Consider the following 19,355-nt stretch of genomic DNA (forward strand, 5'->3'; position numbering starts at 1 on the left):
TGTTATGACTTCAGAGCTCAACACACATGTTGACGCTCAGCTGGACGCTCATCTGAAAAGCAGTAGCCAGAGATCAGAGACACTGAACACTTACTAACATTCATATCTATTTAAAAGCTGTCCAAACAATTTGAGAGAAAAGCCTACAATCCCTTCTGTGACTTCTTTAGGAGAACTCTCCAGAAGAAAAAGGAAAAAAAACAAGTCATGTATTGACAATGTGATTTATAAATCAATGCGCAGATATTCATCCATTAAGGCGTACTTGTGTAATATTTTGCAACATTATCACCGATTAGGTTGTTTCTGTGAATCATATGAATCAAAGAGATAAAAGACTATCACTTTTTTTTCCCCGAGAAATTCACACCTGCAGGAGGGATTTAAAATGTGTGTTATGAACTGCATGTTTTTGCTAATAGCATATGAGGTGTAGTTCCTTGTAATAAATGGTTGAAAATTGTAAAAAAAAAAAAAAAAAAAAGAGAGTAAAGTAAAGAGTGAGGGGGGAAAAAGGCGCAGGGGGAAAGCAGAGGCAAGCATCAGTCTCTGCTCAGCGGAAGAGCCAAGGACACGGTGACCAGGCACACTGTAATGATTTTAGTCTCCGATCACACATTCACGCCCCCCCACAGAGATTCTATCTGCATTCAGCCCACTGCCAGCCTCCAGCTCCTGATGCAGCAGCAGCAGCAGCAGTAAAGAGCAGAGGCACGGGAGCTTCTGTTCATCACAATGGACCCCCTTTTTAGAAGCCTCAAAGTGTGAGCGCCGCTGCAGGTAAGTCAAAATGACTTCGGTGAGTGTATTTAGACCTCAAACAAAGTGAATTGTATTTGCACTTGACATATGTGAGCATGTGCGTTGGCTAATTTGACTGTATTAACTTCCTTTACATTAACAGAAACACTTAATCACGTGGCAAAAACACAACCTTCTATAAAGCTTGATCTGTCTCTGTCATCGAGTTAATTCAATAAATTGTAGATAAAATACCACTCAGGTTTAAAAGACATAAACACACATAATTTAAGTTACACACACTCACAAGCGCAAGAAGTCCAGCACATTGCCACACCAGTGGCTCATTGACTTTCATTGGAAGTGACATCCCTGCTTCTCTAAATCACAATGATTTCCCAGGGAATTAAAGCAGGCTTTCCCCAAGGGACACACACACACTTAGAGAACATTAACCAGTTACTGAGAGGGCTTTTTGAAGTGTGTGTTAGTGTTCAGCTCCAGGTGAAAACACAATAAGAATAAGGGTCGGAAGTAATAAGGTGCTCTAATTAGTCTTTGTCTATTTGTGTTTTATCTTTGCGATTATCCGTGTCCTACACTCCTGCATATGTTTTTCAACATTTCATAATGTCTCATAGGAGTGTGTGTGTGTGTGTGTGTGTGTGTTTCAGGTCAGCTGTTGGAATCGCACACCTCCCAGCCTCCGGATACCAGTCAAATGCAATCAATCTTCACCATCTTCTTCTTTTCCTCATCCCACTCTCCGTTCTCCTCTCCTTCAACTGCGAAAAAAAAAGAAAAAATCCATCACTTGTTTGACCAACAACAAATAAACATTCTGCCATTCTGTATGACAACAACAACAACAACAAGAAACGTTTTCAGTGAAATATTTGCTACACTTTGACTTGAACATTTTGTCCAGAAGAAAATATCATTTTCCACAAGGTGAATGCTTACCGAACACTTGACATTAACTTCGACATTGTAGTGCTTTTTTTCCATGTTATATTGAAAGTCCTCTTACATACATTACACAATCTCAAAGGCTTCTTTTTCACATGGTTGCAGATGAGAAGGAGCTGCAGATTTCCGCTGACCTCGTCCACCGCAGCCGCTCGCTGTGATGAATCTCTACCTTCATGGTCACAACCAGTCAGTGGTCTGTATGATGGATACCTATGGCCATGGCCGCAGTGAGTCGATGAAAGTGACCCATGTGTACATCTCAACTTCCGGGATGTGAAACACAATTCCGGCTGGGATTGATCCATGTCTGGCCACTGCGGGGATAAGACGAGAGGGAGGAGATAAGAGCAGACACGGAGCGGTCAGAGATACGTTTGAACCGTCAACCTCTAATGCAAACAGGACGCCATAATGCCCCCTCCCTCGCCCCCACGATAACTCTTTTAAAGGTATACAAACCATATCTCACAAAGGCACAAGCAAAGCTGGCTTTCACTGCGTGGTAAAGGAAGTATTTCATAGAAACACTGCGACACAATATTAATCAATAAATGTTCTGAAAGTATTACATAAAGATCACATTTCTACTGGGAAAGTTAGAGTTACATATATTAGGCTATAACACGATTGCTGATGAAATCATTTCAAGTACTGTTGCAATAGTATAAAGTGTGGAGAACTCAAGTCATGAACTAGAACCATAAATTAAAAGTTAAGAAAAAATAAACAGTTTTATTCCATCTCACGGTTTGAAAATAAAACTGCTCTAGAAAACATAATTTAAACAATTGTATAAATAGGACCGAATTAGCACCAAAACAATGGGTCATACATTTCAGAAAAGTTAAGAGACTTTGATTTTGACAACCACTGAGTCATTTAGGAGCCGATAAATGGAAACTTCAGTTTGTGTCAGCTCTAGATAAATCAAGATTTGAGCCATATTTATCTGACTTTAAGTTCTTTCTACCATTCAATGACTTAAACAACAATTTGAAATAAATCAGCAAAAGAGCAAATTGTCAAATTTCCAATCATATTATCTGTCTCTGAATGTCAATAAAGACATTTCACATTTGCCAATACACTTTAGATGTACATCCTACCAGTCAATTAACTCACAGGACCCAGACTGTCTTCTCTGAGTGCTGGCAGTGTGCTGTATCATCTCCACCCTGTGTACCATGCTCTGGCCTGTTGTCGCCCTTAGAAGTGAAGTAAATAATTGAATGGATCCATTAATAAATAAAGTGCAGGGGGGGGGGGGGGGGGGGGGGAGGAGAGGAAGAGGAGGGATGGAGAGGAGAGACAGGTCACTCATCTTTACAATCACTGTGCAGGGAGTGGCATGACTGCAAACACGCTGCCACTTCTTCCTCTCTCTATCTCTGAGCTCTTTTCTCCCTCTTAGGTGTCTGGACATAATAAGCATTAGCTGTGGTGAACTCTGACTCTGAGCTCAGAGCAGGATGTGGAATTTAAACACATTTCCCCTCTGATCCACCGGGACAAGGCTACTTCCTGTAGAACAGGTGGAGGGAGGTAACACAGAGCTACCACCAAAGTTTACCTTCAGCACAACCAAACCATTTTCCAGTAGGCCTCGGTAAATTCAAATTCGTGGGTGTTATTTCTATACCCTTTAGCCTTCTATTCAATATATTAAACCTGCCAAGGGAGCCATAAATGGAAACGCGAATATGACGTTGTGGTTTTGAACCATATAGGATTTTAAGAGGACTCATCATCAGCTACTTTCACACAGCAGTAATACACAGAGAGGTTTTTTTTTTCTGTTACACTTAAGGTCGTTTGGCTAATGATCTTTTTATTCTTACTTTTTCTTACTCCTTAAGAAAATGTATTTCTGTCTATACTTGTCAGTTGTTTGGAAAGAAAATCCAGAATATACTCTTGGGCGAATCATCTCACATTCGAGTCTAAATCTACTTTCTACAGACCACACACAAACATGATCCCACAAATCAGCGCTCTAACATGCCAACAAAGTATACATTTTTTTTCCTCTGTGCAAATTCTACACTAATTCTCACATTTCTCACTCTCTTTCTCAACCATTCAAACCCATTCTCACATTTGCTCCATCGGTCCCCCTCCTTGTTTTCTCTTTCTCCCGGCCCTTCTTTTTTATTTTACTGCCTGATCTCTATTTAGATTTCCTCGTTTGGAGTTGCCACAACGCTCCCCGCTGCCAACATCTGTAAGTGGTTTGGAGGCAAGAGACACTATGGAAAAACATCAAGAAATAAAAAAAAAAAAAAGCAGAACTGTGCTCTACTAGCAGCGTTAGACAGCACAGAGGCTGTGAAAAAGGATACAAACTGCACTGGGATCAGAGGCGCACACAGGCAGCAAGCCGGGCTCCGTCTGACTGAAAATACAGCATTACATTGGCCGTGTAAGGAGACACAACATAAATACAGGACCTGCATATACTGTACTTGAGCTAAAATGGGCTGGGGTGGTGTGTTGGAGTTCTTGAGACCCCACAGTTTGGGTTTTACTGCGGATTGACCTCAATCACGTGTCAGGTTTTAGGCAGATTGGATTTAAGCTGCAGCACTTTTAAAGAGATTAGGTTATTGTAAGAGATTAGGGGAAGTAGATACATTGAAGGGAGCTAATGAGGGGTTTCTCCCCTCCCCAGCTGCCAGCCCTAATTCAGTGCTCACTGTCCTGTTGATAATACACACTACAATAGTATTACTGTGGCATTAGAGGCTTTACAACGAGACACACTCTGTTGACAGTGTGGCAGAGGTTCAAATGTTTGTTTCTGTTTGAGCATGTTGCTGCTTTTTGGACACATGTGTCGAAGGAGGGAGAATGGGGGAGTTTGTGTGTACAGTAGGGTCTCATTAGGTAATGAGGATGATTATGCTGCATTAGGTGGTGGAGAAGAGAGGCAGCAGCCACAGGGTGGGAGTGGGGAGAAGAGAACATGTGTCTGTGATTTGCGGCATAAGCACATACCATTTAATTGACACAAGCGCTCTCTGGCTCCCGATTGGTGCAGAGCTGTCCTCTGTATGTCTGCTTGGCCCGCGCCGTCCTTGACTTGCGGGGCAGAGAGACAGATGTGGTGTGAAAGGGGCGGAGAAGGGGAATATACAGAAAGTGTGGAAAGGTACTGGGCTGAGAGTGCAGAGGGAAGCAAAGAGTGGAATATTGGACGTTTGAAGGAGTGTTTTGTAGGTCAGACAGTCGCTGGTTCTGATGGAAAGGTTTTGTCTGGGAATCCCAGTGTCAGATAAGTTAGGTAATGCTGTTCTCGAGGAGTAATGGAGAAGCAGCGAGGGCATCACCTAGCCTCGAGGAGCATTTGGCCATATCTGTGAAGACAGGTTTCCCTTTGCGTGGAGCTGCCCTCTCTTTTCCCCTTCTATAAGTAGGCAGGTATTTTTACCCAGCATAAAGTGCTGACCCAGTCTCAGGTAATTACACCCCTGTTGGGCTTTGGCACAGACATGTCAGGGTGGTGCTGAGTGCACCTTACACCCTAGCTACGGGTAAACCACACTTATCTCGCTATTTACAAGCGAATACAGAGCCCCGCTCCACATGAGGGAGAGGGAGGAGGGCATACCTTGGCAAAGCAAGGAAACCTTTCTCCTGGCAGAGACCCACTGACATCCCATCCCCCATCAAAGAACAAAAAAAGGACACAAAAGAAATGAAACTAAACTCCATATTTATGCAGAGGGTGTAATCAAAGAAGGGAAAAAAGCGACACAAATACTGAACCGAGGGGTTCTGGCAATGCTGTGCTCGTGTGTGGTACTTTTCCTGGCAGGAATTCAATCCAATAATCCCTAAGAGGGTTAGGCATGTTCTAATCACTTCTAACACAATAATGTTGAATGATCATGAATGATGCATATCTTACTTGAAAGCTGTTTTCAAAGAAAACAATGGCTCTATTTACGAGCCAGAACAGGTTTGAGGTGTCAAAAAGAGCTACAGGAGCATCACCCTGACTTTTATTTGACAGTATATTTACAAAAGGTGATAATAACTTCATCTCACACCAGCACAGAAATTCAGTCCAAACATATCGTTCATGGAGGTATTTAAGGCCAACACAACCAGAGGGTGTTTGGGTTGAGCACAGATTCATTTTTTAGGATCAAGACTCAAATTTGAATCACACTGCTGGACATGTGAAGTAGTTCTTAAATATATAGTTCATTATTAGAGCTGTATAAATACACTTGAGTTCACACAGGTACATGTGTCCTTGTCTCAACACCAACTCGACAAGTAATGAGTAAAAGGGTTGAAACTTGTTATGTTGCTACTGGACGGATAGATATGATGTCATAAGAACTTCAGTTTGATGTTTGTCAGGAAAAAAAAACAACAAAAAGTTTCTTTTTATTTGAAGGGGGATAAAAGTGATCAGAGTGACTTTTTTTTTTCATTTGTTTTTTGGGCAGTCCTGGCTTTGGTCTTAATTAGACCAGTTCTAGAGCAGCCTGAGTCTGAATGAACTGTCTAACTTGTTAAAGAAGCATGGACGGTTCAAATTATGATCACTTTGAATCTTTCCGTTTTTTACACAATAATTACTCTTTGCGTAAAGGCTGGACCAAAGACCATAACTTTAAAAAAGATTACTCACCACCACAAGGCAAAGTCATTACACTGGTGTTTCATTTATCATAACCATACTCTGTATTTAATGTTGTTGTCAGACTCACTTCCATGTATAGTCTTCTAAAACATGCCTCAAAGAGAACAGACTTCACTAAAGCCACTGAACATGTGTTTTTCAGACTTTGTCCGTGAGCAGAACAAGAAATCTTAAGACCCAGTTGTCTTTACAAGAGACTCTCTCTAGTATCTATATATCTTCTCTCCCGTTCAATTCATCTTGTATGGAAACTATGCCCTGTGTGTTGCTTGGGAAATGGCTGTGGTCAGACCAGAGTCCTTGAGAGAAGCAGAGGAAAGAAACAGGAAGACAGACGGGGGAACGAAGGAAAAAAAGAGAAAGAAAAGTAAGGCACTTTCTGAATTTGAATAATTTACCTTTGTATGCATACATATGTAGTGTATGTGCATGCACACACACACACACACACACACACACAAAAGACACACACATGCAAAAACATGCATTAGGACTGTTCCAGCTGAGGTGCTGTGTGCAATAATATGCTGGTGGGAATGTGCCACTGCACGTTAATTCTCCCTTCACGCTTGCGTTGAGGAACACAGAGCCTCTAATTGATGCTAAACAAACTGCTGACCCAGACTCAGGATGAAGGTCTGTCACTGAAGCACACGCACAAACACACGCTGCTGCACAAACCATAAAATGCACTATTTGCCCCAAATTCAAAAAAAAAAAAAAAAAAATGCACAAGTCTAGCTGAACAAATTGAAGGTTTCCTAAACTGTCACACACTTTTTTTGTGTGTTCTCTAAGAGGCTTAAAGGTGCAGAGCAGCAAATGCACATGAATGAGACGCCTAGGTGGGCAATCTGCAGTGCCCTTGGCTTTTTGTAGGTATGTTTGTGTGCACGTTTGTGTTCGAGAGTCTTTGTGCACGCCTCTCAACTTTCTGCAGGGTGGGGTGGGGGTCTGAAAAGCTAAACTGCTACTCATCCTTGCCTCACACAAATACAGGCATACCTGTATATACACACACACACACTCACTTTGGCCCCTAAAGGAAGCTCCAGGGAGGCACAACGGCGCCTTTGTGCGGGCCAGATTTCCCATGTCTCCTTGCTCCAGCACACAGATAGATCATCTCAGTATAGCTTGCTGCATGAAGGGCAAGTGCATGCATGCCGTGAAGCGAGAGAAAAAAAGAAGGAGGGACAAGCAAAGTGGGAAAGAAGTTATAACCCAAACCACTTCTTTCCTTTCTCTTTTCACACTTTCCCCTTGTCTCATGTCTCCCATGTGTCTTCCTCTTTCTCTCTCTCTCTCTTTCACTCCTCCTTTTTCTCTCCCTCTCCGCAGAGGAATCCAGCCTCACTCCATTGGGACTGGAGCTCTTTGAAGGTGATCCAGAACTGTACTCGCTGCCTCGGCTCTCCTCCCCCTTCTACCCTCCACCCTTCGCTCCCACCCCTCAGCCCTCAGGGGGCCTGGATCCTGCTCAACCAAGAGCAGCCATGCTCCAAATCCAGGTCCGGGCTTAGTGTTCCTGCCGCAGGCCTCGCTGGCTCTCCCACTGCACCACAGAGAGGTGGGAGGCCTGAGAGGAGAGGAGCAAAGGGGGAAATGACAGAGAGGTGGTGTGTAAGAGGTGTGTTTGGTCACATTTCTTTCAATTCGCCGAGATATAAGAAGGAGACGCTGCTTTTCATTTTCACCTTCACATTACTATTTTTTTTTCTTCCCCCCCTTCCATTTCATTGCTCACGTTCCCTCCCTTTTCCGTGCCACTTCCCTTCGTCTTTTCGCTCCATCCCAAGGGCAAGCTCCTCACACACTCGTTAGACTGGTTTCTTTGGCACACCTCAAAAAACACAAACTCACACCAAGATGCAAACATATACTCAGACATGTACCTCTGAACATAAAAAAAAAAAAAAAAAAACACCTCAGAGTCTCACACCAAAAGAGAGAGAATGACAGACAGACGACAGAGAGGTAAAAAAGAGGCCTAAAAACAGAGGGAGTGAACGGAGAAGACGTGCATTCCTTTGACTTGCCTGGCTCGGGAGCACAGGAGACTTGTTACTGGCTGTTTGGTTTATTATCCCCAAGCCATATGGGTCGGCAGGCTTTTGGGGTGTGGTGAGATTCATTTGTATGTGTGTGTGTTGATGTAAGGCAGAGGGTGAGATTATACTTACATTAGTCCTTTTATCACCTACCCAGAACGTTTCTGTGTGTGTTCCAGGCCACAATAACCTGGGGAACCACACTTTCAGATTACTGCTTTCAATAAAACATAAAGAGCTTCCAGTACGTCTTCGACCACATATTTATACCCATGCACACACAAGCAAGTTTACACAAGCTGGTAATTTCAGCGAGTTGTGATTCGAATGCAAAGTCGCTCAGTTGGAACTTAATTGTTATCACATGATGTAATGGTTCGGAGTGGATCGTGCTCCACACTCAAAGATTTTATAGATTTATGAAGCAGATTTAGAATCATTTTCACAGTTCGGGCCATCATTGATCTCAGGTATTATCATTATTATCCCAAAATAATTTCTGACGTCTGAGGAACGTTTGCATTTTGCACAGTATGATTAGCTTACGATACGTGAAAGTGCACGTTCATATTTTGATATTGTATCGATTTGAAGTTTGACACAGTTATAGTTATTTTTTATTGCGACATATTGTGAGAGTATTGAGAATGTTTTTTTGTGTGTGTAAGGATTAACCTGTCGGTACTGTTTCTTTTTGAGGCCTTGTGTTGTGCCGGTGTGCTGATGGATGCATGTAATATAAGACGTTCATGTGAGAATGAATGGGAGAAAACTGGCTTGCACATGCTCGATCGTGAGTCTGTCCACATAGAAGAATCTCGTGTCATCCGTGCATACAGTAAGTTAGTGACAATGTACACACTAATAATCACAAGTAGATACACCAACAGCTTCCGAGGAGAAATGACACACACACTGGTTTAGCGTTTTTGTCAACACACAAAAAGGAAACGTTTGGGAATGAATTGTGCGAGAGGCAAATATAAACACGAGGCATATTAGAAAATGTTCATTGCCAAGGTAGTGTCTGTTTGTCACAACATTCAACTACACAGTTTCAATACGCAATAATATAAAAGCAGGTTTCTTAAGGTTATGTTTAAGCTCTGGCAGCCTGGAAGGGAAGGGAAGGAAAAGAATGTTTCAAGTAAAACTAGTCTGCAGTGACTCGAGGAATGGCATTTTTTTTCTTAGCATTAACACAAGTAACGCGTTTCCTAAACCAATCCACAGACCGGACTCTTGATACAAACCCTGATGGCAGTCCTGTGCTCTGTTTGCCCACAATGCACCTCTTTCATTTTCCTGTGACTCTGGTGTGGTGTATAAATGTAGGGCAAGAAAAGTTGCCTAAGAACTTTTCCAGGCAGTAGTTCTTTTTTTTTTTTGTTTCACCACATCTTAATTAGGGAACATATGAGTAATATATAAACGTAATACTTAGGTGCAACTGTTGTTCAAACAACAGGGTTGTTAGTCTTGCGTCTACTTTGTTATCATTCCCAACAGGATTGCTAAAGCTACAGAAAAAGGACTCAAGTTCTTTAAAAAAGTGAAAGAGTTGTTGTTGAGAAATAACAGCCAATCAGAAGCACCTTCTGTATTTTCTGCATTCCTCAGATATTCTCTCCATCCATTGAAATTCTTCTGACCACGTTACTTTCATCTTAATCATTACTTTCTGGTTGCTCCCTGCTCTGCCCCTTCAACGTCACAGGGGTCACCAGCAGTGTGTGTCAGTGGAGGAGTGTGCGCCTTTTGTGTGCAAGCGTGTGTGTGTGTGTGTGTGTGTGTGTGTGTGTGTGTGGAAGGAGCAAGCTATCTATAGCCTGTGTATCCCCGGGGATTTGAGTCTTAAACTCCATATTCATGACACATCACTGTAGGGATTAGAAGGGCATCATCAGATAGAGGGGCTTACGTCAGCGGGCACACACACTAACACACACACACACTCATGCAGAGTAATGATGTGTGTGTGACACACACTCTCAGCAGCAGTCTCACCCTGGAAAGCACAGAATACACACTTTCGAGGAAGTTCTTGCTTTAGTGGTAAAATAGGGGCTTTTCTTCCATCCATGCAGACCATTCTGTCCCTTAGGATGTCACTGACTTTTTCTGGGATTGCTGCAACTCTATGTGTATGATTTTGCAGCAGCTTTTACAAAAATTGTAACGCATGTTAAGATTTTAAGACAACAAGATGCCAAAAAGAATATGTAACTAAACTGAATGAAACTTAAGGACATTTTCATTTATTCTCCTTACATTTTCTTTTTTAATTTTTTTCCATATGCACAAAAGACAATCCAGCGTTTTTTTTTTTTTATTAAATTGTATCCACAGTTCTTTTTTCGGTTGCTTGGCTAACCTGAGAAAATGCGATGTCATAGTACAATGACTTTGAGATCAGCAGTGACACAGGCATGGACAAATAACTGTTTTCAAAAGGACACATTAATGGTGTAACTGTCCAAAGTTGATGAAAAAAGCCTGTATAAGCCTGTATCAGAGTCTAGATCAGAATGCCTCTGAACGTTTGGATGGTGCCGCAGATTCTTCTAGTATTTGCTTGAAGTATCGAGCGAGGATTCAAACACTTGAAGTTTGATCGAGGAAAGAGAGTTGTTCATTAAAAATCCGACCAAAAAAAATAAATAAAGTGTGAGGTGGAGGTGGTGTGTGCAGGGGGTGGACTAAGGCCAAACCATGTGGAAGTTGATCTGCAGGGGAGATTTTGAGGGAGGGGGTGTTAGTGCAGGCCTCATGGAACTGTGCTGTGATTGTTTGTCCATGTCTGTGTGTGCATCCATGCGTGTTTGTATGTGTGTGTGTGTGTGTGTGTGTGAGTATGTGTGTTCTTATCTCCTCTGGTCCACAGCAGCAGGAGCATCAGAGGAAGTGTGGCCTTTCCTTCCTGTGCCTTTCACACTGTCACAACACACACGAGCCATAAAACTCCATCCAACCTATAGAAGAAGAGGAGAGAGCGTGGGGGGGGGGGGGGGGGGGTTTGATTGTGAGGGCAGAACATGTGTGTGCGATTTGTGGTGTACAACACATACCATTTAATCGACACAATCTCCCTCTTCTGTGTGGCGCGGAGTTGTTTTCAGCTGTGAGGGAAACAGGGAGCAGTTGGGGATGAGGTGGAGAAACAGCTGAGGTGACAGAGGAGGAGAAATGGCCCAGCTGCAGCAGAGAGTACTGGAACAGTGGAGGAATGGGCTGGTGCCCTCCATGGGGGAGCTGAGGAAGGACACTTCTCTACCCTACATTCTGCACCTGGTGCTGAGCTCTGGCAGGATGCCATTACCCAACTTCCCTGTTTTCTCCCTCTGCTATCCACCCACTGCTCTGAAACACCTAAGTCTCCCTCAGGCATCCCTATCTGTCAGCAGAGAGAGAGAGAGTAACTGACAACTTCTGTTATTCAATTCTTGAAAATGAATATGAGCACATCCTCCGTAGGTTTGACTTTCATGGGGTCAGGAGACTCGAGAGGAGAAGAGTCCAGGTCGAGGTGTGGGGCGTCTTGAGACAAGCAGGGTTTTAAATGTGATAAGAAAGTGGAAGCCAGTGGAGGAAGAGGGTCAGCTGATTGACACTTCTGACTGTTTTGTGATGGTTGAACGCCAGCTTGGCTACTGCGTTTTTGGATCATCTGCAGAGGTTTGATTGTGCATGCAAGACGACCCGCCAGTGATGAGTTGCAGTTGTGAATGAGTGAGATCACCAGAGACTGTACCAGGAGCTGTGTAGCATGCTGTGACAGTTGTGGTCTAATCTTTTCTGATAATGTACGGGGCAAATTGGAACGTCCCGTCAACCTCCAATGTCAGCTGGTGATCAATCATGAGACTTTGGCTCCGTTCAGTATTGTGGGCATGAGTTTGATTCGCCAAGACTGTACAGACAGGAAGAGCTGAGTATCGTCAGCAAAGCAGTAGAATGAAAAACTATGGGAGTGGATGATTGCACCAAGTGAGTCGGTGTATATGGAGAACAGAAGGAAGCCGAGCCATGACCTCTGAGGTACCTACAGTATGTGGCTATATTGTACACTTTGGACTCTTCTCCCTTCCAAGACACTCTAAAAGATCCGTCTGAGATCATCGACTTCTGGTTAAGTTTTGTAGCAATGACGAGATGGACCTTAGGTCTAGTTCCAGAGTGTTTCTTTCATCTTCAAAAACTACTTTGACTTTGACAACACAAATAAAGAGGTCACACAAGAGGCTCCAATGAAACAGTTATATAATTACACTATTCTGGCACCAAGACCTAAAAGAGATACTTTGGTATGCGATAAATACAGTACATGATCAGTGCACAAATTATCCACCCCATTTTAACTGACTACATAGGCCATTTGGTTTATTAACCAACCAGATGCTGGAAATTTAAAAGTGCTGCTCTTATCAATGTACCATAAGTAAAGTATACAATGCACTGTATAAAAAAATACAGAACACACAATCAAAGTTTATAAAACTATGGGACACAGTTGATAACTGTTTATGCAGGTGGTGGTGTTCAGCACACACACACACACACACACACACGTGCACGCAAACAAACTCACTCTCTCCATAGAGTACTGCAGTGGGAACGGTGCCAAACCAACACTTCATTTCAATTTCAAATCTGAGGCCTGACTTTGACCTTTAAACACAAAACAAGTTATAGACTCGCTTTCAGGTCTCTCTCTCTCTCTCCCTCTCTCTCTCTCTCTCTCTCTCTCTCACTCTCTCCAAACGCCTGTTATGCTGCTTGTCAACACACTCTTGATCTTATTTAAATGAATTTAAATAAGTATTCGTTTTCCTTCTCTTTCAATTCTGCATTTGCCTTCACTCTGAAACCTCATCTTCGTATTTCCTAAGTCTCCTCGTGAGTAACGATATGTGATTGGTCCAGCTAATCCTCCGGTTCTTCCTGCTTCCTGTGGCTTTTGAGCATCGCTTCCTGTGTATGCCAGGTCTGTGGAAGGCTGCCTTTCATCATTACAGGACCCTGACACGTCTGTCACAGTAGATGTGAGACCGTTTCTCTCTGCTGTTTAACTGTCAACACTGATTGTGTGAAAAAGAGAAAAAAAAAAAAGAGTTAGGGGAGAGAAGTGAGAAAAGCGGGGGAAATGGTGTGGGGAGAGGAATGAACGAGAAACTGAGAAGTCACCTTTTAATTATATTTGTTGACTTGCATATGACTTTTTTTTAAATAAAAACTAAATAAAAACTTCACGTATTTCAGGAAGTGATTGTGACATAACCAGTGATTCAAGACCGTCAGTAGTATCACAGAATTAGATTTACAATCATTTTCTCACTTCATCCTCCAAAGTTTTCTCATCACCAAATGGCAGTTACACAACGTTAGTGACGGGGAGGGAGAGTGTTGCTCTTATTCAGGGGAAGGGCGTGTGAGAGTAAAATAACACCAAAAACCTACACCAAAGGAAGAGAGGAGATGGAGAAGGAAAAAAAAAAAAAAAGTGGGAGGAAAGTGGGAGATGGAGACGGGGGTACCCAGCCGAGTGTTCCAAAAACCTGTCAAGATATTTCCTTCTGCAAACATTGAATTTGTGGGACTATACAGAGAGCTATGTGAACACACACACACGATCCAAGTCTGACATATTACGATAAAAATACAGAGAGGTGGTCAATGGTATAACTTTGATTAAACAGATTCTTTGATTGGGGAGGTCTCAGACCAACTCCTGTTGTTTTACACAGCAGTATGAACACAACCTTAATGAGACATTCAATCCCCTTAAAGCTCCATCTTTTATTATTTCCTTGACAGATTCCAAATCCATCTTGAGCCTTTAACAGACTTACTCCAGATATACTCACTCATGCACGCACACACAAACACATGCATCCATACGCTCATGACATTCCTTCATTTGGTCAATGTCTCTTCACTCCTAATTCTGTCATGCACTTTGTCCCACTGCTCTCCTTCTACGCCAGCTGTCGTCCACTCGATGTGTTTCCATGGTCTGCTCAACCAAGACAGAGAGAGGGAGAGAGAGAGAGAGAGAGAGAGAGAGAGAGAGAGAGAGAGAGAGAGAGAGACACAGAGAGAGAGAGAGAGAGAGAGAGAGAGAGAGAGAGAGAGAGAGAGAGAGAGAGAGAGAGAGAGAGAGAGAGAGAGAGAGAGAGAGAGAGTGTGTGTGTATTTGGTGGGCAGAGCAGGGCTGTTAGTCTAAGGGGACTTTCCTGTTCTCACAGAAAATGGTCAAAAAAAAAAAAAAAAAAAGGGAGAAAAGGGGCAGAGAGAGGCAAAGCAGGATGAAAATAAACCGAACAACGAACTGGACCATACGAGAATGACACCAACAGAAAGAAAGCCATTCATGAAGAGAAGGAGACAGTAGCGAAGGTGGGAGAAAAAAATCAATTAAAAAAAAAAGGTGCCCATAAAAACAACCACCCCGCTGTTCAGATAAGTTCAGAGACAGCAAGTGCAGGACTGGGAATCACAGAGTCCTGTCCCCTGCTGCAGGTTAGATCACAGATTAGACTGTGACGCATGCCTTCAGGGTTTTATAACAGATGTAGCATTTTGACTTCAGCACCTGTGGTTGTTGACTCACATGCTTTAACTCAGTTTGGGTTGTGGTCCGTTTTGATCATTCTTTTAAATAAAGTCAAAACACAGATTTGAATAAATGTCAATAATTTATTTATTTATTTATATTGTGTGTGTTTTTCTTGTTGTCTTGCCATGTCATGGTATAGAGTGTGTGGTGTGTAGTTTGTGCCCTAAGGTCATGGATGGGGTTTAACGCAGTGCCTGCCCTAGCTGTCTGTCTAGACTCCAATAAGTGTCTGTGTTTCTTGTTTGATGATGGTGCTGGTGGTGAAGGAGGTGTAAACAACCATGAATCACTAAATATTGATTTAAAGCTGCTAATTACTCCTCCGTATCCTCAGGTGAAGACAGCAAGAGTGAAAAACTAGCTTTCAGACAGTTTCAGGCCGTCTTCTTCTGACTGCTTCTTTGATTTTACCATCAGGTGTATTTTCTGCTGTGTGTACATACAGTGTAGGCTGTGCATTGACCCGGTTTATATACGTAGCGATCTGATAAACGTCACTGAGTAAAAATATGTTGGTCGCTTTTCGACCAAACTATTCAAATCCTCACATGCTGCTATTTTTGATTCTTGTTAAACTTACACAAACGTTCATTCATAGCCTACTTTGGGCTATGGTCAATGATAAAAAAAAATAAAAAAATCCTTAAACCTCGCAAGTGCACATTTTTAAATGCACTAACAAAGGCTTGTTTTGGTCCCGAGCTGTGTGAGTTCAAGGCAGGTGCGAGCTTTTTACAACTTGACCTGAGTAAGACTCTGTACATCCCCCGCCTGCTTTGTGTAGTCATTTCCTCTGTGGTGTTACAGAGAGGGGAGCCTGAGGACAAGAACTGTCCACCTCTTACTGGAAGGCACTCCTCCTTTTGCTCCCCCGGTCACAGGACTTATTCCCTCCTCAGAAATGCCCTGCTATACTTTTTCCTTCACGTGTAATACTTCCATAATATTTTTTGATACATATAATATTCTACTTCCCTCGCCTCTTTCTGTTGTCTGTATGTATAGCAAATTAAAGGGGCTCTTTGCTGCTTGTTTAACCTGCGATGAGGATAGGGGGGCACACACTGTTCTCTCCTGAGCCATGCGAAGGCAAATGCATACTTGCACAACAAAGACCTGAGAGAATGAAGGAAAGTCAGAGAGAGTATAAGAGAGAGAGAGAGAGAGAGAGAGAGGTGGCAAGGGCGAGGGATGCGACATATAATTGTGCTCTAATGAAACATAAACAGTGCCGTCTGAGGGAGTGTGTCTGGGCAGAGCCCCCGGCTGGCCTAAAGGCTCTGCTCTCTTAGGCTCTTAATTATGGCTGAGGAGGTCAGTCATGCCTCCTGTAACCCGTCGCCAAATACTCTAAGTATTGTAAATATTGTGTTTGCGCGTTTGCGTATCTCTCTGCAAGTCTGTGTGTTTATGTGAGCCATGTGCGTCAGAGAAAAATATAGAGAATGTCGACTTTGCGGGAACCAACTGCTCCCAGTGTTTTCCCCGACTGTTCTCCCTCCCCACTGTACAGATGATGAGGCTAAACGCAGAAGCCCACCTGTCCTTTTTACACTCTGTGGTGGTCTCATTCTGCTGGACTACCATCTCCTTTATAACCTTTTCTTTCTTTTCAGTCCTCGCCGGATAGAGCAGCTGTCACATACCTCTGTTTCAGGGGTCACACTTGTCTCGTCTTTCTTCCTCGTCTTTTTGTTTCTTAGTATTTTTCGAGTATTATTTTGAGGATTTCGGTGGGGCCTCACACTTTCAACCCAATTTAAAAATATGCAATTCAGCTGTCTTACATTGGCCAAAGAGGCAACAATTAAGAAATGCACGTTTCAGTTTATATTGTAAGTGTTTCGAGTTGTTACATCTGTGGCAGGTCTGTGTCCACACTGCCTGCTAGTGTGGGAATGTCACTTGCGGCCAAGCTAGGTTTAACTAACAGAGGGGTATTCCCAGCCAAACCGTCTGGCCACAGAACCCAGACTAACTAACCTCAGTGTCTGGGTGGCTGGTCTGAACCTTACCTTCAAAGTCCTAATCAGCCAGCACATTATACACGATTATGGTTACTGCAAGAGAGAGTGAGAGACGGTATGAGGACGAACATGAAAGAAAAAAAAAATATTTCAAATAGTTGGAGTTTTTATCATTTATTTATTTATTTTTATTGCCATGTTTCTGTCAGATAAACTGCAAACAAAAGACAGCATGACTCAAGACAACTGGTCACTCTTGAATCTTCACTTTCTCACACTTGCGTTTTCTGCTCTATTTCTGTTGTTCCCCTTCTCTGCGCACAGACAGGTGAGACATCAGCTCCAGTCGGGCACTCCTGACTCTTGACCTCTCATCTTTCACCTTGGATCATCAGCTGGGCTGCTCTGGGGAGGGGGGCGGGGGGGGGCCTGAAAGAGTTGACCTGACCTCAACCCTAACAGTGACCCTGGGTCGCTGACAGTTGTTCTTTGACTGCAACAACACACAACCAGCCCGGGAAAAAGACAGCGGGAGATGAGCGGTGAAATAAAAAGGCATGCTTCTTCAACATCACTTATTACTTAGTACGTTTAAAAGAAGCAACAAATTAAAGAACTTAAAAAAACTTAAAGCAGATTATTTGATTTAATCAACAATTAATCAGGTCTATCCCTAAACATTTGCTCCACGTCTTTCTCCTCTCTAACCTCACAATATTTCCTGTCTCTCTGTACTTGCTTAATATTGTAATAATTGTAATAATATTGCCCAAAAATGGTCAAGCCACAGAAAAAAAAATGATTTTCTAAATGATCTCTAACAAAATTAGCATTTTTTTAAAGTGACAAGATGCAGTCGAGCTGTTTAAGAAGATCTGAAACCGCCCATCTATAATCAAAAACTAGGAAGAAAGAAGATGGATGGAATCGGACTACAACACAAAGATGTGTTATATTTGTTGGACTTTGATTCATTTCTTTGAGCTTTACCTGAAAAAGTTGAAATGAAATCATCCCAAAAGTTAAGAGATCTTCACTGGAAAATCTGATAACTCACAGACTTCCAGTAAACGATTAGACGGCTCACATGTGAAAGAAGTCGGTTCTCAAGTGTTGGACAAGGACAATCAAGGAACAAGACTGTTAAGACAGCTTGTCAAAAGGAAGAACATTTCTCTCTGAAATCGGGGTAGAAAACACTATTCGAAGTACAAAAAGGTTCATAAAGGAACTCTGGGGAACTGCAGAGTTTCAGTCAAGGAAGCGAGGAGAGAGGCGAGATAAACCAGCATCCTCGACACATGCGGTGGAAAAAGTGTGCAAGCTGCCTCCTCTACATCTGTAATTGCATGTTTTTCTCCCCACATACCTGTAATTATCATCTGCCTACCGCTCTTCCCTCTCTCTGAGGCCACACTTGCTCTCACCATAATGAAGCATGGCTCTAATGATTTACAACTGCTTAGCATTAGCACATAAAGGCACAGCTCCAGAGAGCTCAATCTTTATCAAGCCAAATCAAACTGTACGAGGTGACGAAAAAAACAAATACAGCACCTAGCGACTGGAGAGTTAGGCAAGAAGTTTGTCTTCCACTTAAATGCTGAACAGCTTCTTGTATCCAAATATTTCAAGAGATCAGTATGAGGCAAGACTGTTGCACCAGAACAGGTACAACTGCAGAGGCCTCCTCTACGTGTCACCTCGGAACGACAAATACGTGATGGAAAAGTGTTTGTCCTTTGATGTATTTACATTCGTCCTGACTGACTGCCTGCATGTGCCTCCCAAGGACAGAACTTGCAAGACAGAAAAGTGTGCGTATGTGGACTCATTTGCATAAGTAGGCCATTGGTTCCTAATGGAGGCGTTTTGTTCAGGCGTTAACAAGGTGTCTCGCTGGGGCTCTCGTTCATTCGTTCCTTCCTGTCGTCCTCCTACTCTGACGTCCAGGCAATCAGCGCTGCATTTGGGCTCTCTCTTTGTGTGATTTACGACCTCCCAGATTCATTTAAAAGCCATTGTTCTCCTCTGACGGATACCGCGGCCCCCTCTGCTTCCACACTCTGGCACGCACACACATTTTCACACAGTCGGCGCTTACTTTATCTCTCACTCACTCACCCACTTGCTCAATCACTCAACGCATACACACACAGCGCCCATCTATCATGGAAGCGATGCAGGGGGAGATTGTTATCCCGGTAACCGTATTAACCCACAGATCCCCAACATGGGCTGCTCCGGGAGTGAATTAAGACTCAGGATGGAAGAGGGAGAGGGGAGTGATGCGAGAGGATGAGGGGAGGAGAAATTAAGAAACAAAGTAAAAGAAAAGCAATATGCCGCACATT

The 19,355-nt window shown here is 42.9% G+C and overlaps 1 long non-coding RNA gene across 6 annotated transcripts in view; it reads right to left on the minus strand.

The window, feature by feature from the left end:
* LOC306833616 overlaps positions 1–19,355 on the minus strand; it is a 191,044-nt gene that overhangs the window by 18,048 nt on the left and 153,641 nt on the right. For 4 of the 6 annotated variants that reach the window (XR_013780372.1, XR_013780373.1, XR_013780374.1 and 1 more), the window contains exons 5-7: positions 2,836–2,918; positions 1,772–2,027; positions 1,438–1,526 (exon numbers count right to left, since the gene is read on the minus strand). This is a non-coding gene — a long non-coding RNA (uncharacterized lncRNA). Of the gene's footprint in view, positions 1–1,437; positions 1,527–1,771; positions 2,028–2,835; positions 2,919–10,679; positions 11,391–11,486; positions 11,538–19,355 lie in introns of those variants that run through there. The other 2 variants (XR_013780377.1, XR_013780376.1) reach the window with 2 other exon arrangements.

Source organism: Symphodus melops, assembly GCF_947650265.1.
Source record: "Symphodus melops genome assembly, chromosome: 13".
NCBI lineage: Eukaryota > Metazoa > Chordata > Actinopteri > Labriformes > Labridae > Symphodus > Symphodus melops.